This window comes from Pleurodeles waltl, chromosome 8 (genome assembly GCF_031143425.1).
Source record: "Pleurodeles waltl isolate 20211129_DDA chromosome 8, aPleWal1.hap1.20221129, whole genome shotgun sequence".
In the NCBI taxonomy this organism is placed as follows: Eukaryota; Metazoa; Chordata; class Amphibia; order Caudata; family Salamandridae; genus Pleurodeles; species Pleurodeles waltl.
The window spans coordinates 1,531,010,930-1,531,024,047 of NC_090447.1; positions in this window are offsets into that span (position 1 = coordinate 1,531,010,930).

A 13,118-nucleotide genomic window follows, 5' to 3' on the forward strand; every position below is an offset into this window, starting at 1 on the left:
ATACCTGGCCGTGTCCATCCCACAGGACCCCAGTCTGCCCTGGAGCCTTAACCTACCACCCCTGGCATGAGCGTGAAGCATGATCTGCAGACGTGGAGCCCCCTCCAGTCCATCTAAAACTGTTACTACCGCCCCTCAAATACGCCCTCCAAGCGCTATCCACGTGAGATACCTGCCACTGCTTCAGGGTGCTCGATGCGCAGATCTGCCCCTCCCCCACTGCACAGCCCTGGACAAATGCTGGCAGTCAGTCTACCATGGGAGCCTGGGCATGACTGACATAGGGGTCTAGCACTGGGCCTCCCAGTTGGTGGTGGTGAATGACTGGTTGAGGGGTGGCTGGGACGACCCGACCTACCGAGCTCTCCCATTTGGGGCCAGATATCATGCCCTCCCCCCATGGCTCCCAAGAGTGAGACTGGTGGTGCTACAATCTGGCTCTAGGCGCTACGCTTCCTTGGCTGGGATAAGAGATTCACTCACTGCACCCCGCTGTTGAGGGGCGCTCAGCGCAGCTGGAGAGCTTTGCGCCCTTTGACAAAATTGCCACAACGAATCTTGGGAACGTACGTCAAGGTGCACACATGTACTCCTTCCGGGATCTCCAGGCTCAGCTCTCCCTCCCACAAACACAAATCCCTACAATTACAGCAAGTGCTGCCAGAATACAAGCGCCTTGAGGCGCGCCTGGGATCTACAAGGTGCACCGATCGCTGGTGGCTCACTCCTCAGAGCAGTTTGAGTCCCTTGAAGGGAAGTGGGAGGAACGGGTGGCGCCCCTTGATGAGACAGATTTGTGGGATACTCAGATGCCCCCCCAAGGAGTTACCCCTTTCTACAGATTGAGGCTGATCCGCCCGTGTTACGCCCCCGGCGCCTGTGGCAGGGGGCACCTATCACACCCCACAGGCTTCCGCTGCTCACGAGGACACAGACCTTTCATATGACACAGGGGTGTCCCCCTGGTCCCCGATCTTGGCGGGGAAATGCAGAGACGCTCCCGCAGGTGTTGGACCGGTCAAGCAACCTGAGCCCCCTGGTGCGGCTTCTTGGCACACCTCGACAGCCCCCACAACGAAGGGACACTGGTGGGGGGGGGGGGGGGCACAATGGTAGCCAAGAGAGATATGGCTCGAAAGTGGAGGTCCCCCGGCCCCCACCCTGCAGGAATGGAGAAGGGGCCTGGGCTGGGGCGCTGGCAGGCAAGGGGGTGCCCGGAGACACAATCGAAAATTTGGAGAAATTGGGGGGCACTTTCCTGGACTGGCTGGGGGCTGGCCTTGTGTGGAATGTTCGAGTGTGGATGGCTTTGGAAGAGCAGAAGGTTGGGGTTTTGCTCGTACTGATGCGTGTGTACATTATCATGTCTCAAAAATCAAGAAAATGAGGTTTATTAAAAAAAAATCATGAACACACCGTGCCTGTCGTCACCAACACGGAAAGTCAGGCTGTGCTTTGCAGATGATGCAGGAAATGAACAATGTACAACTCCGAAGAATATGGCTTCTCGACCTGCTGGAATCAGGACATCTAGGAGGCACATTGAGGCTAGAGGGCACTTCAGACTGATGAAACAACACTCCCATTAGATGAATAAATCTATCATGCACGCTGTAACATACATGTGCATGGGGACATTAGCGTTCAAGCCATAGGAACACACGATTCTGTTGTCACAATCTCCCTCCCTCGCCCCTTGTTTGCAGGAGGCAACATTTCCTTGCAGTAAATCAGTCACAACTAACCTCAGACTCCTGCCTCCACGGCGCCATTGTTAGCCTCTCATCGTCCTCAAAAGGAGGGAGTGAAAGGGCATTGGCCCTGCCTTTGTTTGCACAGGGCCTGGGATGAGGGACATTGTTGATTTCCTTCGCACCTATAGAACCACCACAAAGAGCATTTCACATATGCTCATTCCCCGGGGCCACGTATTTCACAGGCCACACTCAGATGAACTGAGGTTAAGATCTACCCCACCCTGTAACTCGTGTAATCTCTTGGACCTGTCCTTAAAGTGGATTACTGATACCCATCCACTCAGGTGAGTGGGAGGGTGGGTATAAAATTCCGGACCTACAACCCCCGCCCCTTTGCTGCTAAAATGCAATCTGATGCCGTCCAGTTCTGAGCCAACACCTTGGCATGGGAGTCTGATGAGCCACCACTGACCCTGAAGCGAACGCAGGGAGGTAGCCATCTCGTCTGGGATCTCTGAACTTCTTGTGGCCTCTAAAGCAACAGTTACACGACCCATTGGAGTTAAAGCAGAAAAGGATGTACTTATATCTGAGGCAGCCCACCTACCCTACCTCTGCTGTGAAAGATGCTCACCAGAGTGTCTCATGATAGGAATAATGTATCCTGCATAACAAATCCCAAATCCAATCTAAGGGCAGCCATGGATAAACTCAGGAGCCACAAATTAAGCAGGCATACCCCTTCGCCGACGGCGCCCACGAAACAGCCGTCCATAGTGAAGGCAGAAGTCTTAGGGGGTAGTTTGAAAGGAATGTTTTCTGCAACAACCTCACATTTACTATTTCCAATAAAACCACTGGGGACATTTGCTCTACAGCGCTCACATATAAACCATGGCTTAGTCAGTGCAAGAGGAGCCACCTCTGGTATGTTTCGGTTGTAAGGATTATTACACTTTGCAATGCCCTGGTGAGTGTGGGATATGCCAGCTCAGTCTGGCAATCAGTGCCCATGGTAGAAGAGATCAGGGCAAGTGTCACTATAAGTGATGGGCACATCAGAGAAAGGGATTCCCCCCCTCACACATCAACAAGCACGTTGGTGCAAATCCTGCGAGAAGATAGATTTATACTTTGTCTGTCCCTTTCCAGGACCAGAACATAGAAGTTGCTTCTGTTGGCAGAGTGGGGGCTCCATGCAAGGACAGATTCGGTACAATTTGGCCTTAGAAAGATGCCTCATTGCGCAGTGGATCCAGGATCCGGAAGGGATGTGATCACCTTGGACGGAGTTGGTACCAGTGAGAGGCTGCAGGGGTAGCATTGCATGCTGGTGGAGCAGGAGGAGACGGTGGCCATGGAGGACCAGGACTTGTCCCACCCACAGAGAACCGGACACCAGCCGAGGATCCACATCCGGGACCAGTCATATGTCCAGCACCAGGATCCGGAAGGGATGTGATCGCCTTGGACGGAGTTGGTACCAGTGAGAGGCTGCAGGGGCAGCATTGCATGCTGGTGGGGCAGGAGGAGACAGTGGCCATGGAGGACCAGGACTTGTACCACCCACAGAGAGCAGGACACCGGCAGATGATCCAGATCCGGGACCTGCCACATGTCCAGCACCAGGATCCGGAAGGGATGTGATCGCCTTGGACGGAGTTGGTACCAGTGAGAGGCTGCAGAGGCAGCATTGCATGGTGGTGGAGCGGGAGGAGACGGTGGCCATGGAGGACCAGGACTTGTACCACCCACAGAGAGCCGGACACCGGCAGATAATCCAGATCCGGGACCTGCCACATGTCCAGCACCAGGATCCAGAAGGGATGTGATCGCCTTGGACGGAGTTGGTACCAGTGAGAGGCTGCAGGGGCAGCATTGCATGGTGGTGGAGCGGGAGGAGACGGTGGCCATAGAGGACCAGGACTTGTCCCACCCACAGAGAACCAGACACCAGCAGAGGATCCACATCCGGGACCAGCCACATGTCCAGCACCAGGATCCGGAAGGGATGTGATCGCCTTGGACGGAGTTGGTACCAGTGAGAGGCTGCAGGGGCAGCATGGCATGGTGGTGGATCGGAAGGAGACTGTGGCGATGGAGGACCAGGACTTGTACCACCCACAGAGAGCCAGACACCGGCCGAGGATCCACATCCGGGACCAGCCACATGTCCAGCACCAGGATCCGGAAGGGATGTGATCGCCTTGGACAGAGTTGGTACCAGTGAGAAGCTGCAGGGGCAGCATTGCATGCTGGTGGAGCAGGAGGAGACGGTGGCCATGGAGGACCAGGACTTGTACCACCCACAGAGAGCAGGACACCGGCAGATGATCCAGATCCGGGACCTGCCGCATGTCCAGCACCAGGATCCGGAAGGGATGTGATCGCCTTGGACGGAGTTGGTACCAGTGAGAGGCTGCAGAGGCAGCATTGCATGGTGGTGGAGCGGGAGGAGACGGTGGCCATGGAGGACCAGGACTTGTACCACCCACAGAGAGCCGGACACCGGCAGATGATCCAGATCTGGGACCTGCCACATGTCCAGCACCAGGATCCAGAAGGGATGTGATCGCCTTGGACGGAGTTGGTACCAGCGAGAGGCTGCAGGGGCAGCATTGCATGGTGGTGGAGCGGGAGGAGACGGTGGCCATGGAGGACCAGGACTTGTACCACCCACAGAGAGCCGGACACCGGCAGATGATCCGGGACCTGCCACATGTCCAGCACCAGGATCCAGAAGGGATGTGATCGCCTTGGACGGAGTTGGTACCAGTGAGAGGCTGCAGGGGCAGCATTGCATGGTGGTGGAGCGGGAGGAGACGGTGGCCATAGAGGACCAGGACTTGTCCCACCCACAGAGAACCAGACACCAGCAGAGGATCCACATCCGGGACCAGCCACATGTCCAGCACCAGGATCCGGAAGGGATGTGATCGCCTTGGACGGAGTTGGTACCAGTGAGAGGCTGCAGGGGCAGCATGGCATGGTGGTGGATCGGGAGGAGACTGTGGCCATGGAGGACCAGGACTTGTACCACCCACAGAGAGCCGGACACCGGCAGATGGTCCAGATCCGGGACCAGCCACATGTCCAGAACCAGGAACATGAAGGCCGCTGCCTCTTGCAGTGCGATGAGTAGATCCCCATCGTCAGACCACGACCTTCAGTGTCTGTGACGGTGATGAGCCTGGTCCAGGCCAGCGATGCTGCAGTTGCTTGACCATGAGAAGTGAAACTGTAGAGAAGTTGTGTAAGTTTTCTGCAATACTGCAAGACTATATCATCATTCAACTGTAAATTGCACTTAGCAACTGATGCTGTGGATGGCTGTGGATGTGAGGCAGTGTGATTAGTTGACCCATTACTGTTTTCTTTGGGCTCTGTTTTGTTTTCTGTAAAGGAATTGATCTGAGGGACAAAAAGTGCGATTTGGAAGGGCATCAGGCCATTTCAGTTGTCAAGATTCTTTATTGTTTCACTTAACTTAAAGAATAACAATGATACTCAAACACACAATTCTTAAAACAAGTCCAATAAATCTTTTGATACTAATTGGACTGTGATGATATCCATGGTCTACTTGTTAAAATAATTCGCCAACAGCAACAATTAACGAAAACCAATTGTTCAATAAATAGAACAAATTCATAATTAAAACTATTATAAACTACTAGCTAAAAACTGCAATACTTATAGGGTGTTGTTATAAAAATGCCTAGACCGATCCCAACAGTTGGTAGTAATCCATCTGAGTTCCAGTTCACTGGCAGGATAGCTGAGATGACCGGTTTGCGTGCCCGGCCAGCAGCCTGCCAGGCTCTTTCAGTGTTACTTGCGTGGAATGATCATACAGTAGGTGGATTTTACCTTAAGAGCTTTAGTAAGTGAAGATCTTTAGCAGGTAATTACTAGGCTTTGCATTGAAAGTTAATGTGAGATAGTCTTTTTATGCAGTGACAAAAATGTCATTAACTTAGAAATCATCTGTGGGTCGGCTGGATGAAGACTTTCAATGATCTCTTGTCTCCATGTACGATTTCCTCTGGCGTTAAAGCTCTGTTTGAATAAAGTGACACATTCTGTGTGTAACAAGGGACATATGCAAACCAGGTGTACAAAGTCCTATTTCTCTGCACCACAAAGTCTACATGTTGTTGGGCCGTTATGCATCCAAGTCAGTTGACATGCCTGCACTGGCCGCTTGCCAAATCGAGTAGCCATCACACTTCGCTTGATATGTGCCAGAGGAGTAATACTTAAATATGGTGCTGGCTTTGGGCTATCATAATACTTAAGCATCAACCAAGCATGAGATTGGCGATTACAACCTTTTTTGTCTTCCAAATGTGTTTGCTTCTTTGCTGTTTTTTTTACCAACTTCTTAAAAGTCAGGGGTGTTGGAAATTTGTTTCAAAGCTCTGTTAGATGGGTTGAGGTATGCAAGTATTTATGGTAGTTTGATTAAGGCAGACCATAGATATTTATTTAGTGAATTCTCCTGGTCTGATTTTATTTTATGTCAGCACTTTATTGTGGCATATATTCTTCCGAGTGCTTGATGTGTCAGCCGAAACTCCAATTGTACTTGTGCTGGGGATGAGCTTTAGGAGAGGCAGAAAACTCTGTCCAGTCTATCTAAGAAAGCTGCATCCTGGCCACACATGGCAGCACTAGCATATCTCATGGTCTGTAACAACTTAGCTTCTATTACTGTGAGTAGTGGCTTAAAAGAAAGACCATCGAACTTCTTAGCAAGAGACCAGAAAGCAAAAATTAACACATTCCATTTATTTAACTTGTATTGTTTTTGCTCACAAAAGTTTACTCTGTTGTCTATATATACACCCAAGTATTTGTAACAGTTGACATTTCAATTGAGTTTCCAAGCATACCTTAGCTAGCTTGTTCTTGAGGATACCATTGTTCCTTTCTACCTACCTTGCTGATTCAGGGTGATATGCACAATAGAAATGCTGGTCTGTTTCTAGAGCCTTGCAAATTGCCTATACTACTGCAGACGCAAAGTGTGTTCCTTATTCACTTGCAATCCGGTACAGTACTCCGATCTGAGGGACACAATCGGTGACTAACCACTTAGCTACTGTGATGTTGTCTGCACAGGCATAGGGCGATGCCGTCACCCATCCTGAAAACATACACAAAATAACAAATGATTAGTTAGCACACCTTTGCATCCAGATAAAATCAATCTAATCAATCTAAAGGTGCACAAAGGAGTGTCTGGGGTGACCCGTGGACATGCTATTAATACCCTTTATGACACCTTGTTACTTGCAAATGGCACAGGATTGAAAATAATTCTGAGCGATGGAACAAAAGATGGGCGCATCCTAGTGGGTTGCTGTGGCATGTATCACGCCACCCATTCCAACATGGACTGCTCTGTCATACAACCTGGCAAGGGTGGGGAGTAGACATTTTGGTGGAACCACACACTCAAGGCTTCCTCCCTACACCCCCTCAAGGTCTCTTTTACATTACTGCTTAATCTAAGACTGTTTTTCACTTTCTAGTGCTTGCTCCTGCAATTGAGGCAAATATTTTATTGGTGGTAAAGGTATCAAGTCAATTCTAATACATAGCAACATCAGCGGCTATAGACCAAGCAAAACTGCAAGAGTGTTACCCTTCGAGGCATTATGAAGATGCTGGTACGCAGCTCACTTTACCACGGTCATCTTCTTAGGCAAATGTACGGCATTTAAAAGGTGTTGAACATACTGTCCATTCTTAATAGGGGTTCCGGCCAAGGTTAGGAAAACCCTTTGCATCAAAGTATTGCGTTTCTCCAAATGACAGTTTTTTCTTTGGCTAAAATACAGGCCCGGGTGAGTGCAATGAGCTCTGCATCTTGAGCAGATCTCACAATTGGCAAATTAGAGTTTTTCATAATTTTATACACAGAACTTACTGCATAACCATCTACAAGGATTCCGTCAATATTTCTGGGACATGATTCATCCACAAAATAAGTTAACTCATAGTTAGGAATGGGAACATCAGCTAAATCAACATGAGGTTTGTCATACTTTCAGTGAGGAGGATGTAATTCCCCACTTGTGGGCATTAAAGAGACCGATTTCAGGCTCGTCACCGGGCTGTACGGAGGCGCTGGGCTTCTGTAGTAAGGAGAAGCAAAAACCCCAACAATGAGGCACTTCAAGAGCTAAAGGCCACCTCAGGACAATCTTTTCAGATGCATCGACAAGATCTGCAGCAGCCTCAGCACATTGTAAACCTGGTGGGAGCCCAGCTGTGACCAGATGCATGTTTAATGAATAAGCTATATATTTTGTTTCTGTACCCCATGACTGTACCAACATTCCAAGTGCCATTCCATTATGCTCATGACAATACAAAGTAAAATATTTGGCACAATCAGGGAGTCCTAAAGAAGGCGTAGAAGCCAATGCCTGCTTAATTTTTACAAATGTATTTTTGACTTCCAAAGACAGCTGCAAGTGTTCGAGCATGTCGTTTCTGGCATAATCCTGCAAAGGGTTCGCCATTTTGGCATAGCCAAGGTTCCTTGTTCTCAGGACCCAGACGTGCTCAGGAAAGTGAGCACATGCGCAACAGTTACAGGGCTAGGCAACTTACGATTGGCTTCAGCTCGCTCAGAGGACAGGTGTTGCAGACAAGCAGAGATTTCATGACCATAGTATTGCACTCGGGTAAGGCAGAATTGTAGTTTTTTCTTGGAAGCCATATACCCTTTATTAGCCATTTCGGTGAGGAGATAGATGGAGTTCATCTTGCAGTCATTTCAAGTGGCAGATGCCAAAGCAAATCGTCCACATATTGCACTAAAGTGGAACCCTGGGGGAAATCAGCAGGTCCAGAGCCTTCTTTTGTAATGGGTACTGGGCAATCTAGGCAGCTTCCTTTGAGGGCTGATCTTCACCTTCACAGATCCTATCCATGATTTGAACCTCTCATTGTTGGTCCCTTGGACCACAATGTGGACGGGAGACATGCCACTTTTATTTATGTCACTTGGGCAATTTGTGCTCTCACACAATGGAGTGAGTACTTCATTTTCTTGTTGATGTGATCTATGTAAGAACACTTTCTGGAGTCCAAAATGCACCACAGTTCGATTTGCAAAGCAAATCTCTGCCTAGCAGATTAGCTGGGGATGTTGGGCTACACAAAAGATGATCACCGGGTCAGAAATATAACGAGGAGCTTGGTTAAAAATGCAAAGTACATCGAAGGACGTGCCAGAGATCAGAAATGTGGGTAATTATGAGTTTTGTAGAGGTTAGTGACTAGCACCATTCCAGCAAAACAGGTAATACGCTTACCTTTAATGAAACAATCCTTATCAATCTACTGGCATTAAGGTCTACAATGCACAGTTGGAACATTTCAGGCTGTCCTAAAATTCAGGATAAGAGTTTTGAGTAATCTGACGAAATCCAGACTGACTGGGGAGAACTGGTGCATTAGTCACGATATTAGGACACTTCTTTTTCCAATGCCCTAACTGTCCACAAGCAAAATGTGTGCCTCCCATTCCCAGGGCTTCTCCCTTGCCCCTTCTGTTGCCTCTCCCAGCTCTCTCCTTCTTCATCCGCCTTCCTTTGCTTGGCCTTTTGCAGTGCTCCCTACCCGCACCCTTGACTGTTGTCTGCGTATTTTGTAACTTCAGTAACACCAGTTTCGATATTTTATTCTCTTCTCACTCTCTTGCGAAGCTATGTAATGGTTACCAACCATGACCAGCTCAGCCAGCTTCTTAGACTGCCATCCAATACAGATTGTCATTAATTGACTTCTAATGTTCAGTAACAATCCCTGCACAAAAGCAGCAGCTTCATGGGCGATCTCTGTCGGACGTGGTATACCCGAGTACCTTTCAAACACATCCTTAAGTCTGTCCAAAGAATCACTCACTGCTTCACCCTTTTTGATTTCAAATTGGAGATCAGTCCAATCAGTTTTCACTGGACACATCCACAATTGCATTTATAAATGCATCATTGCCGGGGGCACCTTCAGCCACGTTGACTTCTCCACCCATCTTTCTCTCACTTCCCTCGGCACCAATCATAATAACTGATCCATGTCTACCTGGTTTATTCTGTAGACTTTAAACACAGTCTGCAGTTCCTCTTGGAACATTTTGGGATTTCTTTGATATTAGGGGATTGTCTCTAAATACTCATTAAATCAGAGGGTGTCCAAGGGACATGGACTATAACGCTGGCTGTGGGGAAATCGCTCAAGGGAAGAAGAGCAGAAGAAGAAGGGGTGTCATCATCAGCGTCACAAGTGGGGAGAAGGGAAACGTCGTCTGCACACTTGTTTTGGGGGTCGACCTCACACTTTCTAAGGTAACAGCGGGGCTTTGCTCTTAACAGTCTCTATGCCTTGTCGCAAACCATCTACGAACCCTGAACTGATCCATAGTAGCGGAATCAGCCTCCTGTCTAGCTGTATGATGCTAGTATAAGTCTGCCCATTCGCGCATTACCTGCGTGTGCTCCAGTCGCCGGCATCCCGCAGGCACTGCTCTGATGCCAGGTACATCAGCAGCTGCACCCCCAGCCCCTTTGGCTGGCATGAGGAACATGCCAGCCAAATGCTCCCTTGGGTTCATGCTGTCTTTCTGCTGTTGTTCAGTGATCTGGGGGGAATAGAAATGGAGGCGGTGGAGCGATTGGAGCCCAAGCCCTAACGGTGTACCTAGGGTGGCTAATTTGGTGCTCAAGTTTCTCCTGTTTATTCCTCATACTCAGACTTGGGATTCATGCTCACGCTTTTGTGCCTTCTTACGTGACTGTAGGAAGAGAGGCCATTGCTCAGCATCTATTTTATTTCAGTTTCCTCCAAAGGTTTGCTAATATTTCTATGTTAAAGATTCCCTGATCAGGAAAGGACTACTTCCCGTCCTCTGTGGTGAGTCCCACCTGCCCTAGTGTCTTGTTGGGACACAGAAAAGGCAGCAGTACCTTTCGTTGGCAACTCGCTACATTTACATTTTCTGGCCCCTGTCTCTACTCTTTATTGTTTACTCACACATGTTTTGTTATATGTTTGTAAAGTGCACTATATCACCCACGAAGTATCCTGGCGCTACCTGGGTAGCAATGAGGGGTCTTCGGGCCTTGTGTTGGCAGCTCATTCCACGAGAAGAGGTAGGGAAGGAGTCTGAATACTGGACAGTGATCCCTCGGTTATATTTCGTCCCACTGAACTCGTGGAGGGAGGAGGCATGGTATCGTGCTCTCACACTCAAAGATCTCCAACCCCTGGAGGGGCTCATGAAGGGGCTGAGAGGGTGGACCAAAGGGCCTCTTTCTCACACATGTTCATCTTTCAAAGGTCTGTTGTTCGGGTCCTGGTGCACCTCTCCAGCTTCACTGCTACTGCACTATGTCTAGAGGCCGTTTGCTCTAAACCAGTGGTTCCCAACCTGTGGTACAGGGACCCCTGGGGGTCCGCGGCTTCTTAGAAAATTAAATAGTATTAACAGATTAGGTCCCCAGCTTTCAGTAATGACTCAGTGGGGGGGGGGGGTCCCCGGATTGCAATTATGATTCAGTGAGGGTCCCCGGGTTCCAGTAATGATAAAGTGGGGGTCCACAGAAGTCAAATGGTTGGGAACCACTGCTCTCAACCATAGATTCACACTCATGCACATTTTCTGTTCAACGGACTCATCCTAATCTAACATGGCCAATCAACTTCTTTCACTGTTATCTCCTAGCAACACATTTACAGTGATAAAACAATCCAGACGATGCAGAGCAAGCAAGCGAGCAACTATACACTAAGCATAGCTAGACTTTACCTACATTTTGGTCAGCCATACTCATGTGTTTAGCCAATTTACCAGGTCCAGTGCTGGTCCATGCTCCATCACAGGCCCCTTGGAGAAACTTCTCCCTTACCTCTGGTGCCTGGGGTCATTGTGTGAGGTCCGGTCCGGCATTCCCCAGCCTGCAGAATCAATTTCCCAGCAGCAATGCAGCATCTGTTGAAATAAAACACGAATTGTTGGGAAGCCTAGAAATCTATCACGTTTAATACAAAAATAGCAACAATCACAGCAAATAGGAAGAACATTGTAATTTCAATCAACTATAGCTGTAACCCAGAAAGTCATTTCAACCGTATAATGCTACAATGCATGCAGTTTTGGGCAGTTTTTATACACCTTTCCCTCTATACATGTCTTTGGAGCATAAACACAGGGCAGCAAATTGTTACTTCTGCAAAAGGTATCTAATGAGCAGGTGTTGGCATCTTCTCTTGGAGTCAAATGTAAGGTATCCTTGAAAATAATATACAAATACATGAGTGCACTGCTGAATTATTTAGTTTCCTAAATGACGCTTCTCGGTGCCATTATTGAAAACAAGGCTACACTACAGCGAGATGCAGGAAATGTGCAAATGTACTACCTCGAATAAAATGGCTTCTAGGCCTACTAGAGTCGTGAAACTTGGCAAGCACATTGAGACATAGCCCTTCTGATTAATACAAATTAGCAACAACCACATTCAATTATACAATATATCTGTGCACATTGTGATATACATATGCAGGGGAATATTAATCTTAAAACTATAAGAATCCATGATTGTGTTTTCAAAAGAGGCAAGTAGGTGTGTTTTAAGAATTGCCCTGAGCTGCAGTAATGACTGGTCATACTGGTTATGTGTGGGCAGGTTGTTCTAGAGCGGAGGGGTTACCACTGATACACAAAGGTTGCCCCTGTGTTTTCACCAAGAAGCACTCAAATGCATAGCGTAGGTGGTGTATTGACGATTCTTTTCTTGTAGGTATTTGTGGCTGTGTTTTTGAAGTATTTGCAAAGAAGAATCTTGCATGGATTCTGCCTTTTGCTGGGAGCCAATCATGTCTTCTAAGATGAGATGCTATTGGTTCAGTCCTGTTTAGGCCAATTACAATTCTTCACATCATGGTATTCTCTTTGCATACTTGCTTTTCTCTTCCATCCTCTTGTGGGTGTGACATCCTCCTTGCTCCTGCATGGGATTCCCATCATGAATCACATCTCACCTTAAGTTCAGAGTATGTTTTCCAGTGGTAGAGTGAAACTGCCTGCTCTGAGCCCTTCCTGTGTTGCTGCCTCTCACCTAGAAAAGGTGAACTTCTGCTCAGCTCCATCTTAGGCCAATCCACATCCATGTTGGCCAGTCAAAACTGGTCTGCCCTTAAATTCTCTGCTCTAACAAAAGTAGAAGATGGACTTTTTCAGGATAGTCTGCAGTGCTTGAATTTAGAAAAGCGTTACACTTTGGTTTGCTCAGGCTTCCCCCTTGAGCCACCAGGCATAAAGCCGCTATACGCAGTAAGCTGTACATTAATTGGACATCGAGGGATGCGGTGTACAGAGCTTAGGTCAAGTATGCTGCTTGAAAC